This window comes from Antedon bifida, chromosome 11, assembly GCF_963402885.1.
Source record: "Antedon bifida chromosome 11, ecAntBifi1.1, whole genome shotgun sequence".
Taxonomy (NCBI): domain Eukaryota; kingdom Metazoa; phylum Echinodermata; class Crinoidea; order Comatulida; family Antedonidae; genus Antedon; species Antedon bifida.
Window position 1 is genome coordinate 8,140,691 of NC_136236.1, and position 18,720 is coordinate 8,159,410.

At 33.1% G+C, this 18,720-nt stretch overlaps 1 protein-coding gene across 1 annotated transcript in view; it reads right to left on the bottom strand.

Annotated features, from left to right (window-relative positions):
• The window catches only part of LOC144856252 (uncharacterized), a 331,955-nt gene that overhangs the window by 13,759 nt on the left and 299,476 nt on the right, over positions 1–18,720 (bottom strand). The gene's annotated exons all lie outside the window — the stretch shown is intronic.

The following is an 18,720-nucleotide window of genomic DNA, read 5'->3' on the forward strand; positions in this document are numbered from 1 at the left end:
TATGATTTATTTAATCGAGTTTAGTTAATACAATGTTGTACAAAACAATACTAGAAATAATTTCCTACCAATATCTCAGGTATGCAAAGAAGGCGGTTTACAGTGATAATATTAAGTTTGATTTCAATCTAGTTGTTTCAAAACTAAATTTTCATAACATCAACTAAAAAACAACGCAAAACGTAACTTACGTAACACATACATGTGGTAACACTGTTAAATTATTTCTACCAACAACTCCGTTTACAAGGTATGACTATAAATATGTTGTTAAAGTGTTATCATTTAAAATTTATATTTTCAAATCATATAAAAATAATGTGTTTCTTTAACCAGTTAATGTTTGCATCATATCCATAGTAAACTTTGGTTTCACAATCTACTATTTATGCACTATATGTGTAAAACAGACAGTAAGTTTTAAATGTAGTAATATAAACTGAAAAAATATAAAACTATGATACTAAAAGTATTAACTAACAAATTAATTCTAACATTGATTCCTTATAAAACAAGTGTGTCAGTAGTAGTCAGTATCAGTTGCGTACTCTATTGAATTGATTAATTCTCCTTATTCACTAAAAACATATTGATGTTCATTTTACATAGATGTGAAATCTTTCTGTTATATTTATAAGTTTCCATGTGATTGTATTACTTAATTATTAAACGGTAATATAATAACATAAGCTACAGTGTAAATAATTCCGATTAAGCGAAAACACTGTATGTTTTAATTATCACTGATCATCATCATCCTTATATTCACTCTCACTGTCACCACTCCATGGTTGGCTATCATAGTCAATGTCTTCTATTTCACTATCTTTAGAAATATCTGTATCGGAATCATACACGACTGCATCCTTTGCTTCATCACTCATTACGTTTCTTGATTCGCATTCTGCTTCTTTCAACTCTTCTGGCAGAGATGTTCCTTCAAACCAACGAGGCCCATAATGACCATCTTCATCGTCAAGCCATCCACAATTCAGCGGATGCAGATGTTTTGTTGGTTCTGGGGTGTTGCTCGCCTCCATACCATAGATATATAGTTGCCCGTAAAATATGTTGATGAAGTGTTTTGCTGCATGGCGGTAACGATGAACAGTTTATTTGCTTCACCTGAACACCCTTCCTACCCTATGTCATCTTAATAAATGACTGATACCTTGCCTCATTTATGTCATTTAACGACTTGAAACCGTAAATCTGACATATGTATGTAGTGATCGCCGATTTATCAATACCTTCATCATTACCGAGTGATATTAACGCAGCAATATGTTTTGAATTTTTCTCTAAATGCGAATTGACTTTCCCTTTCGGTAGAAAGCCGAGTTAAAATCACATCCGGTAAGGGCGTGGAAACCAACGAGTGCTTCGCTTAAACCACGTTTTTTCAAGTTGTCGTGAAATACGTCTGTGTCAGATGACCGAACAATTATTCTGGACATCCTTTATAAGAAACTGTGCTAGAGCTTCCTTAAATTCTCCATTCTTTAATAGATCTATACCCTTCTTTTGCTGTTGTTGATCCGGTCCTGTTATAATGAATGTGTTCTTGGCGTTCTGCTCTGCACCTCTCTTTAATATTTCGACATCTTTGATTGATGGTTCTATATATTTGACCAGCAACAGGTGAACAGAATTTCCACTATCTGAACATACCTTAATCATGATATCTGCAACGATTTTCCCATATGTAGACACATTATGACGAGGTAAAACTTCATGCAAAACAAGTCCGCCATCAAAGAGAGTTGTGTCGGTCACGGGAGTATCTTCCTTATGTGAACCAGATTGTCTTGTTTCTAAAATCTTCGCAATAATTGCCTTCTCTGTTTTGTTGGAGTACCATCGGAATGTGCAATAGCTAGTGGTATTTAAGTGATCGGAAAACTTAGTACATAATGCAAATCTGTAGTCGTCTTATGATAACAAGTATCCAAAAGCATCACGAACACCTTCAGCTGCACCAAGAGCTTTTGTTGCATTTAATTATTTCTTCTTCATGTTTGAAGCAGCAAAATTGCGTACCTTTATACGCTTGACCGTCTATAATAATCTTGTTTCGTCTGAAACACATTCTTTGTGAAATAGCTGCCGTGATAAGGCTCCTTTCTGTAGTGTTCCCAGCAAATATGTACTTGTTATGTCATTTGCAGCTTTACCTGGTGAATCAGTGGCGAATGGATTGCATGTACTATTTAGCTTAATGAGAAACTTGTCTACATCATTATTATCTCTCTCAATCCTCCGTCGACGTAACTGGTTAGCTGGTGTTTCACCGGGTTGAATTCCACTCATGGACTTCATTTCAGACACAGCCATACTCCGTTGAGTGAGACTTACGCACCAACGACGAAATGCACTCTCTGAGTTCGCAAAAGCTGTAATTCCAGTTGCCGATGACGCAGCATCTCTGTTAACAGTTTGCTCGAATGTAAGATCTATTGGACTTCTAGAGTACGTTTTCTTCGTTCGTCTTGTTGAAAGGGCACCGGCTTTAAAAACATCTAATGCTGCGAAGTCCAAATTCTTCATTTTTTCAATAAAATTGACCCCAACGAGCATACTTTTGCCGGTTGAGAGCAAAGAATGTTTCAACCAAATACGGTAGTACATTAATGTACAGAATCACATCATTCGTTATTACTGCACGCTGGAATTGACGATACAAGCGGTTGATAAGGTACACGTAAATAGCCCAATATGCGGCAGTGTTGCCAAATTCACCCTTTATAGTACGATGTAAAAATTCTTCATATTCACTAAGAAGTATTAGGAATTCGTCACTGTCGGCAATTTGATTAAGCACATTTGTGTCGTCCGGGCATTTCTGGGCTACTGTCTGGGGCTACTGTCTGGGGCAACCTACAGGATAAAGTTGCTGTCATGAGTATTTTCGTCAATCCCAAAACGTAACCGTTCCGATAAAAAAGGAATTGGCCATGTGGCTCTTCGTGTGATTAAATCTTGTAGGCCCGGATCCAACGGGCATTTCTGGGCTACTGTCTGTGGCTACTGTCTGGGGCAACTTACAGGATAAAGTTGATGTCATGAGTAATTTCGTCTATCAAGACGTAACAGTTCCAATAAAATAGGAATTGGCCGTGTGGCTCTTCGTGTGATTAAATTTTGTATGGCTCAACGGGCATTTCTGGGCTACTGTTTGGGGCAACTTACAGAATAAAGTTGCTGTCAATGATATTTTTGTGCACCCCAATGTGTAACCGTTACAATGCAAAAGGAATTAGCCGTGTGGCTCTTGACATGAATAACACCATTTTTTAGTTCATTCATAATAACGATTATTTCTTATCATTTCAAAGTAAACAAAATAACAATTTAAATATAAAAAATTAAGAGGCAAAACCCAGAAAGTAATAACATTTGGAGGTTTCCCTCCCTTAGTGGTCACTTGGGGCTACTGTCTCGGGCAACTTACAGGATAAAGTTGCTGTCATTGCTGTTTTAACATTGTATACACATATGGGAACAATGTCTAACAACTTTTATCCGTGTGGCTTTTCACATGAACAAATCCATTTTTTACCCCTCTTATTTGGTGTCCCCAGGGTAAATTTACAGGATAGGACCCGGCAGCAATAATGATTATTGAATCTTGGCCATATATCTACATAATTAGACCATCAGACCTTTTGTGGCTTTTCACATGAATAAATCTTCTGGGCGCCCGGTCTATTTATTTAGGCCGTCTACGTCTTAGAAGAATGATGGTCTAGGCCTAGGCCTAGATTATATTATAATGTTATTATACTGTAGTGTATGTTATTTATTTATTTTGTCAGCATGTATTGTCATTTTGGGTTTGACATATATATTACGGTGCATTTAATACATGTTAGCTGTTGATTTTACTTCCATGTATTATGTGATGTTTTTCGGCGCTTTCACAGACACCCAAGCCTAGTAGTACCGCATTAGGCAACGCCACCGGCGGAGACACGAACACATCGTGGACGTACCTTTCCTTAGCTTGAACAATTTCCAAGATTTTGCGCCACTATCCTTCGGAGCAGACGCAAACCACTCAGCAAGTGTTAAAAAGTTAAAAACAGGAATATTATTCAGTGATTTTGTGTAGTTAAATTCACGATTTATCCAACATATACAACATTTATGATGCACCTTGCAACAAAAGCACTCGGCAGTTGCCATTTCGCTATGCTTCAACACGCACTAGGCGAGAGCGTTGTTCGGTTTGTTTACAATACAAATCTACACGTTGGTCGCGAGCGAGCAACGTGTCTATTCCGTACCCAGTGGTATTTATTAGGCCTACAATATTGCAAATCATGTATATTTACAACCATATACACAATACATTACTTTCTTCATGACTATTCCGATTTAAATGACATGAAGGGAGATACGAAAATTCACTACAGGAGTGTGTACTGTATGTTTATGTGGCCGTTTTATAAAAGGAATATTAAACGTAAAAAATATCAGTACCACATACCATGAATATTATTGGAATCTATACGAAAATTAGTATTGTGGTAAGGAGATGTTGAGCGTTATGCAAGATGCAATAATATGAGATAGTTGTAATTAAATATATACAGTACACACTCCTGTAGTGAATTTTCGTATCTCCCTTCATGTCATTTAAATCGGAATAGTCATGAAGAAAGTAATCGTATGAAAATATTGACTAGAGAGATTAAATCTGAAATAATGAAACAGAAGAACATTTATAGGAAAAAAGTTGAACATAACTTCAGGTCTAATAATATGAAACAAGTTTGGCAGGGAATGAAACTTATGAGTGGTTACACAAACGGTGGTAATACACCCACCTCGATTCCGAATGTTACTGTGCAATATGTTAATGAGTTAAATGAATTTTATAACCGTTTTAATGTTCATGATTTTAAAAAAGAAAGAGAGGCTCTATTTAGCTTGTGTCGGGTGACTGAAGATGATCCCAAATTTAGTATAAGCATTTCTGATGTACATAACGAATTCATGAAACTCAATTCATCGAAGGCTGCTGGGCCGGATAGAATCCCACCACGAGTACTTAAGGTCTGCTCTCCTCACCTTGATGGTATATTTACATTTATTTTCAATATGTGTCTTTCTTATCATGCGTTCCCGGATATTTGGAAACTTTCATGCATAATACCGGTACCTAAGAAACCTAAGATTAACAGCATGAATGATTTGAGACCCGTTGCACTCACGTCTGTCGCGATGAAAATATTGGAACGTATTATTTTAAAAATTATGCAACCTTATGCTGAAAAAGTGTTAGACCCGTTGCAATTTGCTTACCGATCACTCCGTAGTACCAGTGATGCGATTTATTTTAAATTACATAAATTGTATTCACATCTAGATAATGTAAAGAAAGGCCACTCGGCACGTATTATGTATTTTGATTTTCAATCTGCGTTTAATACCATACAACCCCATATCTTAGCAGACAAAATGTTGAATATGGAGTTTCCCCGTCCGATTGTTCGTTTAGTTTTAAATTTCATTTGTGATAGAAAACAATTTGTTAATATTAATGGTGTTAAGTCAGAAATCGTAACCTCTGACACCGGTGTTCCTCAGGGTACTGTCAACGCACCTAAATTATATTCCTTGTATACGGCGGATTACAGATCTTTAAATGATGAGCTCTGCCCCGTTGTTAAATTCGCTGATGACACTAGTACTATTGGTCTCATAGTTTCAAACAATGATGAAAATTATCGTAGCGAAATACAAAGATTTGTTAAATTTTGTGACGATAATTATCTCCAAATAAATGCATCAAAAACAAAGGAGATGATCATTGATTTTAGGACTAAACATAAATTTAATTTTCAACCAATCACTATCAAAGGTAAAGAAATTGAAATTGTTGACCAGTACAAGTATCTAGGAATTGTTTTCAATGATAAACTGAGTTGGGGAGACCATATAGACTTCATCAGCAAAAAATTAAGTCCCAGAATGTATTGTATGAGAACTTTATATAAATTTAACTCCTGTGATTTGATGTTACTTTCGTTCTATAGATCCGTTATATGTAGTGTTTGGACGTATTGCCTCTCCTGTTGGGCTGGTAATGTTACCGGAGGGAATAAAGGACGCCTTGAAACTTTCATCCGTCGGGCTGGTAAAATGATTGGTCTGGAACTGCCTTCCTTTACCGATGTGCACCTAGAACACCTCCAGAAAGATTTCGAACGCATTGAGTTGGATGCCTCTCATCCTCTCCACAAAGTGATAATAGACCAACTTAATCCAAGTGGTAGATTGAGGCTCCTCGGTGTGAAAACAAATCGATTTGCTAAATCCTTTATTCCCTCCGGTATCATCCAGTACAACAGGAAGTCAAGAAGATAATTTTATATTGTAAATTTTTAGATGTTTTTATATGAATGGTTTTATGCTATATTTGTTTTTATAGTGTTTTCTTTGTTAATATGACGAGCAATGAATTTCCTTTTTGAGGATCAATAAAAGTTATCTTATCTTATCTTATCTTATCTTATTAAAAGTAGTATTCGTACTAGAATAGAAACGTTTGAAAATTCCGCGACCTGTTCTTCCCTTCATAATTCATTCGTGTCCTTATTGATTATTTGGATGCTATTGTTGTAAGTTACATCACACCAAAACATTACATTTTACAATGGGGTTAAAACCAGAAATTTGCCTTATGAAGAGCGCAGGATACAGCTTGGTTTACCAACTTTACAGGAAAGAAGGGAACGCGGAGACCTCATCGAAGTTTTTGAATTTTTGAATGGTTACGAAAATATAGATCGCCACTCCTTTTTTAAATTAGCATCTGAAGTTGGTCCAAATATCACTCGAGGCTCAACTTTTAAATTAAAGAAACCTAGATGGAACTCAACTAAACGGGATAATTTTTTTGATACAATAATAATTAACAAGTGGAATTCGCTGCCCGAATCTGTTGTCAATAGCAAGAGTGTAAACTCATTCAAACACACACACATACACACATATGAGAGAAGAGGCTCCCTACGAGTTTAAAAACTCATTGCCTCTTAACTTTACTAAAGGTAAGAATTACTAAAGGTAAGATAAAGGAACATAATTTCGCCGTCAATGTAATATTGAATGACCAGTGACAGGACATCTCCCATCCTTCCAATGTGTAGCTCCGTGTAAGTTCGATAATAATTAACTATCATTACCGTACACTATATACTAGTTAATTTAAACATAGTAAACAATCGGTGAATACGTTTTAAAAGCTAAATATCTCCAGATAAACTTAAAATTGAGTGCAGCCTTCTATACAAAATAACTGCGCCCTCAATGTGGTAATAACGCGGGCAATAATAAACTACGTCTCTTCAAAGGGAACTAATTCACGCAATAAAGTTATAGTATTTTTTAAAATGATTTTGTTTTTAACTGTATTTGAAATTAAGTGTAAAGTAACATTTAATGAAAGGCATTTTTGTACTAGTATAGTGTATATGCATGGCGCATGGGCGACGTAGTCAATTTGCTAGAATTTGGATTATATGTTTTTGAAGAAACAAAACAACTATGGCATTCAAATGACTAATTATTCATGCTGTGTGGGGTTTCAGTCCTATAAAGAATTTATGATCATGGAGTTTATACATACAGGTTATTGTAGCAAATAGTTATACTTAGATTATGATAAATAATACACAAATAGATTGAAATAAAAGGTTTTGCTGGTGCATATGTTGTGGACGAAGACCGAATTATATCAATTGTCTGTGCATTCCTTTATTTTGAAATGTTAATGAAAGAAAAATCCAAGAAAAGAAAAAAGAAATCATAATTGTGTAGTTTAGGTTAATGTGAACATTGCTTTTTGTCATTATTCTAAATTCAACAAATTTATAATGACATGTCAACATAAAACTATTTAAAAAATTAATAATTTTATTGCTCAATATACCAATCTCACAATAATTGTAGGATCTTGTTTAATTACTACTAAATAATTATTGCAGCAAGTAATTCTAAATAGCTCAATCAATTTTAATATGATATAAAATAAAGTAGATAAGATGATATGTTGCGGTACAGATCATACGTACGTTAGTTGAAATCATATAAATTATTTTTAGACCTATATTACCTTATTAAGTGATGTTATGGATGCACCTTGTTTCCTGAGATAGTTTACTACTTCTAAGGTAGATTTATTTGAACGCATGTATTCATGCAGCGGGGTGTTTCCGTCCTATAGAGAAAAAAATTAGTATGACGAAGTTTATTATTAAACGTAAAAAATAACAGTAGCACATACCATGTATATATTGGAATCGCGGCGTGTTCTTCCGGTCATAATTCATTCGTATCCTTATTGATTATTTTGATGCCATTGTTGTCAGTGACATCACACCAAAACATTACATTTTTAATTGGGGTAAAAAATAGATAAATAAACATAATTTCGCCGACGTTAGGTGTATTCATATAACTTATCTGTAGCCATATATTACCTTATTTAGTGCTGTTACGGAAGCACCTTGCTTCGTGAGATAGTCTACTACTTCTAAGATAGGTTCATTTGAACGCATGTATTCATGCAGCGGGGTGTTTCCGTCCTTTCAAGAAATTATAATCATGAAGTTTATACAAACAGTGTATTGCAGCAAATAATTATAGTTAGATAATAATAAACAATACACACAAAGAAATTTAAATAAAACGTTTTCCTTGTGCATATCCTGTGAAAGTAGACCGAATTATAACAATTGTCTCTTATATTGTAATTTTACAGAATCATAAAAAAAAATCATAATCGTGTAGTTTATGCATACAGGTTAACGTAAACATTGCTTTCTGTCATGATTCTAAATTCAGCTCTTTTATAATGACATGTCCACATAAAACATATTCAATATACCAATCTCACAATAAATGTAGGATCTTGTTTAATTACTACTAAATAATTATTGCAGCAAGTAATTCTAAATAGCTCAATCAATTGTAATTTGATATGAAATAAAGTGGATAAAATATGTTTGCGGTGCAGATCATACGTACGTTATAGGTGTAATCATATGACTTATTTCTAGACTTATATCACCTTATTTTGTGCTGTTATTGAAGCACCTTGTTTCCGGAGATAGTTTACTACTTCTAAGGTAGGTTTATTTGAACGCATGTATTCATGCAGAGGGGTGTTTCCGTCCTATAGAGAAAAAAATTATTATGACGAAGTTTATTATTAAACGTAAAAAATAACAGTAGCACATACCATGAATATATTGGAATCTATTCGAACATTAGTATTGTGGTAGGGAGATGTTGAGTGTTATGCAAGATGAAATATGAGATAGTTAGGTTGTAATTGAAAGTAGTATTCGTACTGGAATAGAAGCGTTTGAACATTCCGCGGCGTGTTCTTCCGGTCATAATTCATTCGTATCCTTATTTATTATATTGATGCCATTGTTGTCAGTGACATCACACCAAAACATTACATTTTTAAATGGGGTAAAAATAGATAAATAAACATAATTTCGCCAACGTTAGGTGTATTCATATAACTTATCTGTAGCCATATATTACCTTATTACCTCCGCCAAGGAGGTTATGTTTTCACCCCTGTATGTGTGTGTGTGTGTGTGTGTGTCTGAATGTGAACAGCCTGGAGGCCACATTTTTTATCAGAGTCTCACCAAATTTGGCAACAATGATCTATGCCCCAAAAGCTCGGACGAGTTCGAATTTGATGGGAAAAGGTCATAGGTCAAGGTCACAAATATTTTACTGCCTAGAGACCACAGTTTTTATCCGATTCTCACCAAACTTAGCCGCAATGATCAATGACACATCATATAATTGTGGTTAAATTTTGAAGGGTCAGGGTCAAAGATCAAGGACCACAAAAAAACAAAAAAAAAGAAATAAAAAAATAATTTAAAAAAAAAATCTTAGTGAGACTTGAACCAGCGATCTCAACTGTGAGAGGCTGAATACATAACCATTACACCACACTGTCATCCACAACTTTGTAGTGTGCAGTTAACATATTTACACTTAAAACTAAAAAAAAAAAATGTAAAAAAAAAATATTCAGGGGAATTTTATGTAGGGGAATTTTACAGTAGGCGGAGGTTTGTACTCTCGGAGTACCCTCTAGTTTAGTGCTGTTACGGAAGCACCTTGCTTCGTGAAATAGTCTACTACTTCTAAGATAGGTTCATTTGAACGCATGTATTCATGCAGCGGGGTGTTGGCGTCCCTTCAAGAAATTATAATCATGAAGTTTATACAAACAGTGTATTGCAGCAAATAATTATAGTAAGATAATGATAAACAATACACGCAAAGAAATTGAAATAAAACGTTTTTCTTGTGCATATCCTGTGAACGTAGACCGAATTATAATAATTGTCTCTTATATTGTAATTTTACAGAATCATAAAAGAAATCATAATCGTGTAGTTTATGCATACAGGTTAACGTAAACATTGCTTTCTATCATGATTCTAAATTCAGCTCTTTTATAATGACATGTCCACATAAAACATAGTCAATATACCAATATCACAATAACTGTAGGATCTTGTTTAATTACTACTAAATAATTATTGCAGCAAGTAATTCTAAATAGCTCAATCAATTGTAATTTGATATGAAATAAAGTGGATAAAATATATTTGCGGTGCAGATCATACGTACGTTATAGGTGTAATCATATAACTTATTTCTAGACTTATATCACCTTATTTTGTGCTGTTATTGAAGCACCTTGTTTCTTGAGATAGTTTACTACTTCTAAGGTAGGTTTATTTGAACGCATGTATTCATGCATCGGGGTGTTTCCGTCCTATAGAGAAAAAAATTATTATGACGAAGTTTATTATTAAACGTAAAAAATAACAGTAGCACATACCATGAATATATTGGAATCTATTCGAACATTAGTATTGTGGTAAGGAGATGTTGAGTGTTATGCAAGATGCAATATGAAATAGTTAGGTTGTAATTGAAAGTAGTATTCGTACTGGAATAGAAGTGTTTGAACATTCCGCGGCGTGTTCTTCCGGTCATAATTCATTCGTATCCTTATTTATTATTTTGATGCCATTGTTGTCAGTGACGTCACACCAAAACATTACATTTTCAAATGGGGTAAAAATAAATAAATAAACATAATTTCGCCAACGTTAGGTGTATTCATATAACTTATCTGTAGCCATATATTACCTTATTTAGTGCTGTTACGGAAGCACCTTGCTTCGTGAAATAGTCTACTACTTCTAAGATAGGTTCATTTGAACGCATGTATTCATGCAGCGGGGTGTTGGCGTCCTTTCAAGAAATTATAATCATGAAGTTTATACAAACAGTGTATTGCAGCAAATAATTATAGTAAGATAATGATAAACAATACACACAAAGAAATTGAAATAAAACGTTTTTCTTGTGCATATCCTGTGAACGTAGACCGAATTATAATAATTGTCTCTTATATTGTAATTTTACAGAATCATAAAAGAAATCATAATCGTGTAGTTTATGCATACAGGTTAACGTAAACATTGCTTTCTATCATGATTCTAAATTCAGCTCTTTTATAATGACATGTCCACATAAAACATAGTCAATATACCAATACCACAATAACTGTAGGATCTTGTTTAATTACTACTAAATAATTATTGCAGCAAGTAATTCTAAATGGCTCAATCAATTGTAATTTGATATGAAATAAAGTGGATAAAATATATTTGCGGTGCAGATCATACGTACGTTATAGGTGTAATCATATAACTTATTTCTAGACTTATATCACCTTATTTTGTGCTGTTATTGAAGCACCTTGTTTCTTGAGATAGTTTACTACTTCTAAGGTAGGTTTATTTGAACGCATGTATTCATGCAGCGGGGTGTTTCCGTCCTATAGAGAAAAAAAATTATTATGACGAAGTTTATTATTAAACGTAAAAAATAACAGTAGCACATACCATGAATATATTGGAATCTATTCGAAAATTAGTATTGTGGTAAAAAGATGTTGAGTGTTATGCGAGATGCAATATGAGATAGTTAGGTTGTAATTGAAAGTAGTATTCGTACTGGAATAGAAACGTTTGAACATTCCGCGGCGTGTTTTTCCAGTCATAATTCATTCGTATCCTTATTGATTATTTTGATGCCATTGTTGTAAGTGACATCACACCAAAACATTACATTTTTAAATGAGGTAAAAAATAGATAAATAAACAAAATTTCGCCGACGTTAGGTGTAATCATATAACTTATCTGTAGCCATATTACCTTATTTAGTGCTGTTACGGATGTACCTTGCTTCGTGAGATAGTCTACTACTTCTAAGATAGGTTCATTTGAACGCATGTATTCATGCAGCGGGGTGTTTCCGTCCTTTCAAGAAATTATAATCATGAAGTTTATACAAACAGTGTATTGCAGAAAATAATTATAGTTAGATAATGATAAACAATGCACACAAAGAAATTTAAATAAAAAGTTTTTCTTGTGCATATCCTTTGAACGTAGACCGAATTATATCAATTGTCTCTTATATTGTTATTTTACAGAATCATAAAAGAAATCATAATCGTGTAGTTTATGATTACATGTTAACGTGAACATTGCTTTCTGTCATGATTCTAAATTCAGCTCTTTTATAATGACATGTCCACATAAAACATAGTCAATATACCAATCTCACAATAACTGTAGGATCTTGTTTAATTACTACTAAATAATTATTGCAGCAAGTAATTCTAAATAGCTCAATCAATAATAATTTGATATGAAATAAAGTGGATAAAATATATTTGCGGTGCAGATCATACGTACGTTATAGGTGTAATCATATAACTTATTTCTAGACTTATATCACCTTATTTTGTGCTGTTATTGAAGCACCTTGTTTCTTGAGATAGTTTACTACTTCTAATGTAGGTTTATTTGAACGCATGTATTCATGCAACGGGGTGTTTCCGTCCTATAGAGAAAAAAATTATTATGACGAAGTTTATTATTAAACGAAAAAAATAACAGTAGCACATACCATGAATATATTGGAATCTATTCGAAAATTAGTATTGTGGTAAAAAGATGTTGAGTGTTATGCAAGATGCAATATGAGATAGTTAGGTTGTAATTGAAAGTAGTATTTGTACTGGAATAGAAACGTTTGAACATTCCGCGGCGTGTTCTTCCAGTCATAATTCATTCGTATCCGTATTGATTATTTTGATGCCATTGTTGTAAGTGACATCACACCAAAACATTACATTTTTAAATGAGGTAAAAAATAGATAAATAAACAAAAGTTCGCCGACGTTAGGTGTAATCATATAACTTATCTGTAGCCATATTACCTTATTTAGTGCTGTTACGGATGTACCTTGCTTCGTGAGATAGTCTACTACTTCTAAGGTAGGTTCATTTGAACGCATGTATTCATGCAGCGGGGTGTTTCCGTCCTTTCAAGAAATTATAATCATGAAGTTTATACAAACAGTGTATTGCAGCAAATAATTATAGTTAGATAATGATAAACAATGCACACAAAGAAATTTAAATAAAAAGTTTTTCTTGTGCATATCCTTTGAACGTAGACCGAACTATATCAATTGTCTCTTATATTGTTATTTTACAGAATCATAAAAGAAATCATAATCGTGTAGTTTATGCATACATGTTAACGTGAACATTGCTTTCTGTCATGATTCTAAATTCAGCTCTTTTATAATGACATGTCCACATAAAACATAGTCAATATACCAATCTCACAATAACTGTAGGATCTTGTTTAATTACTACTAAATAATTATTGCAGCAAGTAATTCTAAATAGCTCAATCAATTGTAATTTGATATGAAATAAAATGGAAAAAATATATTTGCGGTGCAGATCATACGTACGTTATAGGTGTAATCATATAACTTATTTCTAGACTAATATCACCTTATTTTGTGCTGTTATTGAAGCACCTTGTTTCCTGAGATAGTTTACTACTTCTAAGGTAGGTTTATTTGAGCGCATGTATTCATGCAGCGGGGTGTTTCCGTCCTATAGAGAAAAAAATTATTATGACGAAGTATATTATTAAACATAAAAAATAACAGTAGCACATACCATGAATATATTGGAATCTATTCGAAAATTAGTATTGTGGTAAGGAGATGTTGAGTGTTATGCAAGATGCAATATGAGATAGTTAGGTTGTAATTGAAAGTAGTATTCGTACTGGAATAGAAACGTTTGAACATTCCGCGGCGTGTTCTTCCAGTCATAATTTATTCGTATCCGTATTGATTATTTTGATGCCATTGTTGTAAGTGACATCACACCAAAACATTACATTTTTAAATGAGGTAAAAAATAGATAAATAAACAAAATTTCGCCGACGTTAGGTGTAATCATATAACTTATCTGTAGCCATATTACCTTATTTAGTGCTGTTACGGATGCACCTTGCTTCGTGAGATAGTTTACTACTTCTAAGGTAGGTTCATTTGAACGCATGTATTCATGCAGCGGGGTGTTTCCGTCCTTTCAAGAAATTATAATCATGAAGTTTATACAAACAGTGTATTGCAGCAAATAATTATAGTTAGATAATGATAAACAATGCACACAAAGAAATTTAAATAAAAACTTTTTCTTGTGCATATCCTTTGAATGTAGACCGAATTATATCAATTGTCTCTTATATTGTTATTTTACAGAATCATAAAAGAAATAATCGTGTAGTTTATGCATACATGTTAACGTGAACATTGCTTTCTGTCATGATTCTAAATTCAGCTCTTTTATAATGACATGTCCACATAAAACATAGTCAATATACCAATCTCACAATAACTGTAGGATCTTGTTTAATTACTACTAAATAATTATTGCAGCAAGTAATTCTAAATAGCTCAATCAATTGTAATTTGATATGAAATAAAGTGGATAAAATATATTTGCGGTGCAGATCATACGTACGTTATAGGTGTGATCATATAACTTATTTCTAGACTTATATCACCTTATTTTGTGCTGTTATTGAAGCACCTTGTTTCTTGAGATAGTTTACTACTTCTAAGGTAGGTTTATTTGAACGCATGTATTCATGCAGCGCGGTGTTTCGGTACTATAGAGAAAAAAATTATTATGACGAAGTAGTACATACCATGAATATATTGGAATCTATTCGAACATTAGTATTGTGGTAAGGAGATGTTGAGTGTTATGCAAGATGCAATATGAGATAGTTAGGTTGTAATTGAAAGTAGTATTCGTACTGGAATAGAAACGTTTGAACATTCCGCGGTGTGTTCTTCCGGTCATAATTCATTCGTATCCTTATTTATTATTTTGATGCAATTGTTGTCAGTGACATCACACCAAAACATTACATTTTTAAATGGGGTAAAAATAGATAAATAAACATAATTTTGCCAACGTTAGGTGTATTCATATAACTTATCTGTAGCCATATATTACCTTATTTAGTGCTGTTACGGATGCACCTTGCTTCGTGAGATAGTCTACTACTTCTAAGGTAGGTTCATTTGAACGCATGTATTCATGCAGCGGGGTGTTGGCATCCTTTCAAGAAATTATAATCATGAAGTTTATACAAACAGTGTATTGCAGCAAATAATTATAGTAAGATAATGAAAAACAATACACACAAATAATTTGAAATAAAACGTTTTTCTTGTGCATATCCTGTGAACGTAGACCGAATTATAATAATTGTCTCTTATATTGTAATTTTAAAGAATCATAAAAGAAATCATAATCGTGTAGTTTATGCATACAGGTTAACGTAAACATTGCTTTCTATCATGATACTAAATTCAGCTCTTTGATAATGACATGTCCACATAAAACATAGTTAATATACCAATCTCACAATAACTGTAGGATCTTGTTTAATTACTACTAAATAATTATTGCAAAAGTAATTCTAAATAACTTAATCAATTGTAATATGATATAAAATAAGTGGATAAGATATTGTTGCGGTGCAGATCATACGTACGTTAAAGGTGTAATCATAATAACTTATCTGTAACCCTATATTACCTTATTTGGTAATGTTATTGAAGCACCTTGTTTCCTGAGATAGTTTACTACTTCTAAGGTAGGTTTATTTGAACGCATGTATTCATGCAGCGGGGTGTTTCCGTCCTATAAAGAAATTATACATACAGGTTATTGCAGAAAATCATTTTAGTTATGCAATGATAAATAATACACAAATAAATTAAAATAAAAGGTTTTGCTGGTGCCTATGCTCTGAAAGTAGACCGAATTATATCAATTGTCTGTGGAGTCCCTAATTTTGCAATTTTACTGACAAAAGAAATCGTAATCGTGTAGTTTATACATACAGATTAATGTGAACATTGATTCCAGTCATCATTCTAAATTCAACCATTTTATAATGACATGTCCACATAAAACATAGTTAAATTGATAATTCATTCAATAAATTATCTCTATCTTTATTACCTTATGCTATGTGATATGAAGATGTAATATTACATAATAATGAAGATGTACGTAAGGCAGCACTTAGTGGAGCACTGTGGCGCAGTGGTTAGAGCATTGGACTTGCAATCAAGAGGTTGCCGGTTCAAGCCCGGCCCGGTCACTGCGGTGTTGAGTCCTTGAACAAGATTCTCTATCCACATTGTTCCTCCCCACCAAGGTGATAGAAATGGGCACCGGTATGTTAAAAGTACTGGGAAAGTAAATCAGACTCGTTTGTGCGGGAGGAGAGGCGTACCCCCGCAAACATACACACTTAGTGGAGCCTGGCCCAAACGCTAAGGAAATGGAGATGGGCACCAAGGCCGTTAGCATTAGCTTAGGTTTCGACTTTACTTACGTAGGGCACTTTTCTCTCAAGTTCATTATAAATCACACGTACTTATTTTATACAATAACAAATTAAACTAGAATTTAATTCGTCACTTTGACGAATTATAGGTGATCATTTTTATAATTTTATTGACATTAATATTTTTTAAACATGCACGTATGTTAAAATACAATCAGAAAATGTTGATGTATGCCATCCTATTATACGGTTATACTATAGTGCTGTGCCTATTATATGCCATATACATTATGTACAGTATATACTGTATATCTATATACAGTGTAGCATTGGTGAAATTACGGACACACATCATGTTCTAATTTTTCGGCACTGATGACATTATCAAAATAAACTTGTGGATAACAATATCGAAAGATAATGAATTGAGCAATAAAATATAACAATTGGAAGAAAATTTGGCACGTAGAAGGGTGGTGCGCGCTCTTTAAAAATTGTATAACTTTGACGAAAGAGATGAAAAAACAACTTTTTAACTTTAACTGGCCATATGATAACGTCACAACATCCGATAGGCTTAATTTTTATAATAATTCATATCTACATTTCATCAGCTCTCATAATAAGTTATAAACATCAAGGTCAACTTTAATTCAGAAGAGCTGTAAGGTATTCAAGTATACCTTGTAGGTGAAATTACGTAACCATCGTTATTTAAATTTTAAGACGTGATGACATCATCCAAATAAAAATATTGGCAACTCATAAGTAACATAATTGGTTGAAGTAGAATATATTAAAAATTTAAAGAAAATCGATCACAGATAAGCGAGTTGCGCTCTGTTGAATATGGTGGTCCATTACAAAAGGGGAAAAAACATTACAAAAGGGGAAAAAACCCTATTTTAAAAATTCATGTGGCCAAATGATGACGTCATACCATTTTGTACGTCTAATGTGTATATACATTTATATCTACAACTCATTGGCTTCCAGAATAAGTTAAAAAAATTGGGGGTCATCGTGCATTCTGAAGAGTTATATTAATTTTAAAAAGGCCTTATTAGGTGATCATTTAGAATAAAATGATCACCTATTGTTATTGTACAAAATCTTTATTATTATTGTTATTATTATTATTATTCTTCTTCTTTCTGTACACTTTTGTTTAACAATTATCTCAAAAAGTTGAATAACAATGATCACAAAAATTTCACAATGTCTTTCAAATACTTTAACTTAGCCATAATAAGCTTTTCAGCGTGATCACTCAACCGTGACGTCATTAATACGCGATTTTGTGAAATCACACTATCAATCATATCTCCATAACTCTTTATCACATATCAATAAAATTCACTATACGTAAACTTCAGGTGAAGGATAAAAATATTAACAAATAAAAACTTACATTTTTCAAGGTCATGCACGTGAAATTGCGCGTTAAAAATTTAAAAAGCTCCAAATTAAGTTTTGATCAATTTAGAGCATGAGTTAGGCCATTTGCGTGTTTCAAAAAATTACTGCGCAAAAATGCGTTTTTGCGTGCGCAATTCTTAAAATGCGTAAAAAATATGAATTTTTTTTACAAATCGTATTCTACTCACCATCCTTAGTACATTCACCAAATTTGAGTCTGTTCCGACCTAAAATAACGCTATACGAGCAGGTTAAAAATGACAAAATGCGCACATTAATTGTACAAAAGTGCTAAAAATAGTAAAAAATAAGGCCTTTTTAAAATTAATATAACTCTTCAGAATGCACGATGACCCCCAATTTTTTTAACTTATTCTGGAAGCCAATGAGTTGTAGATATAAATGTATATACACATTAGACGTACAAAATGATATGACGTCATCATTTGGCCACATGAATTTTTAAAATAGGGTTTTTTCC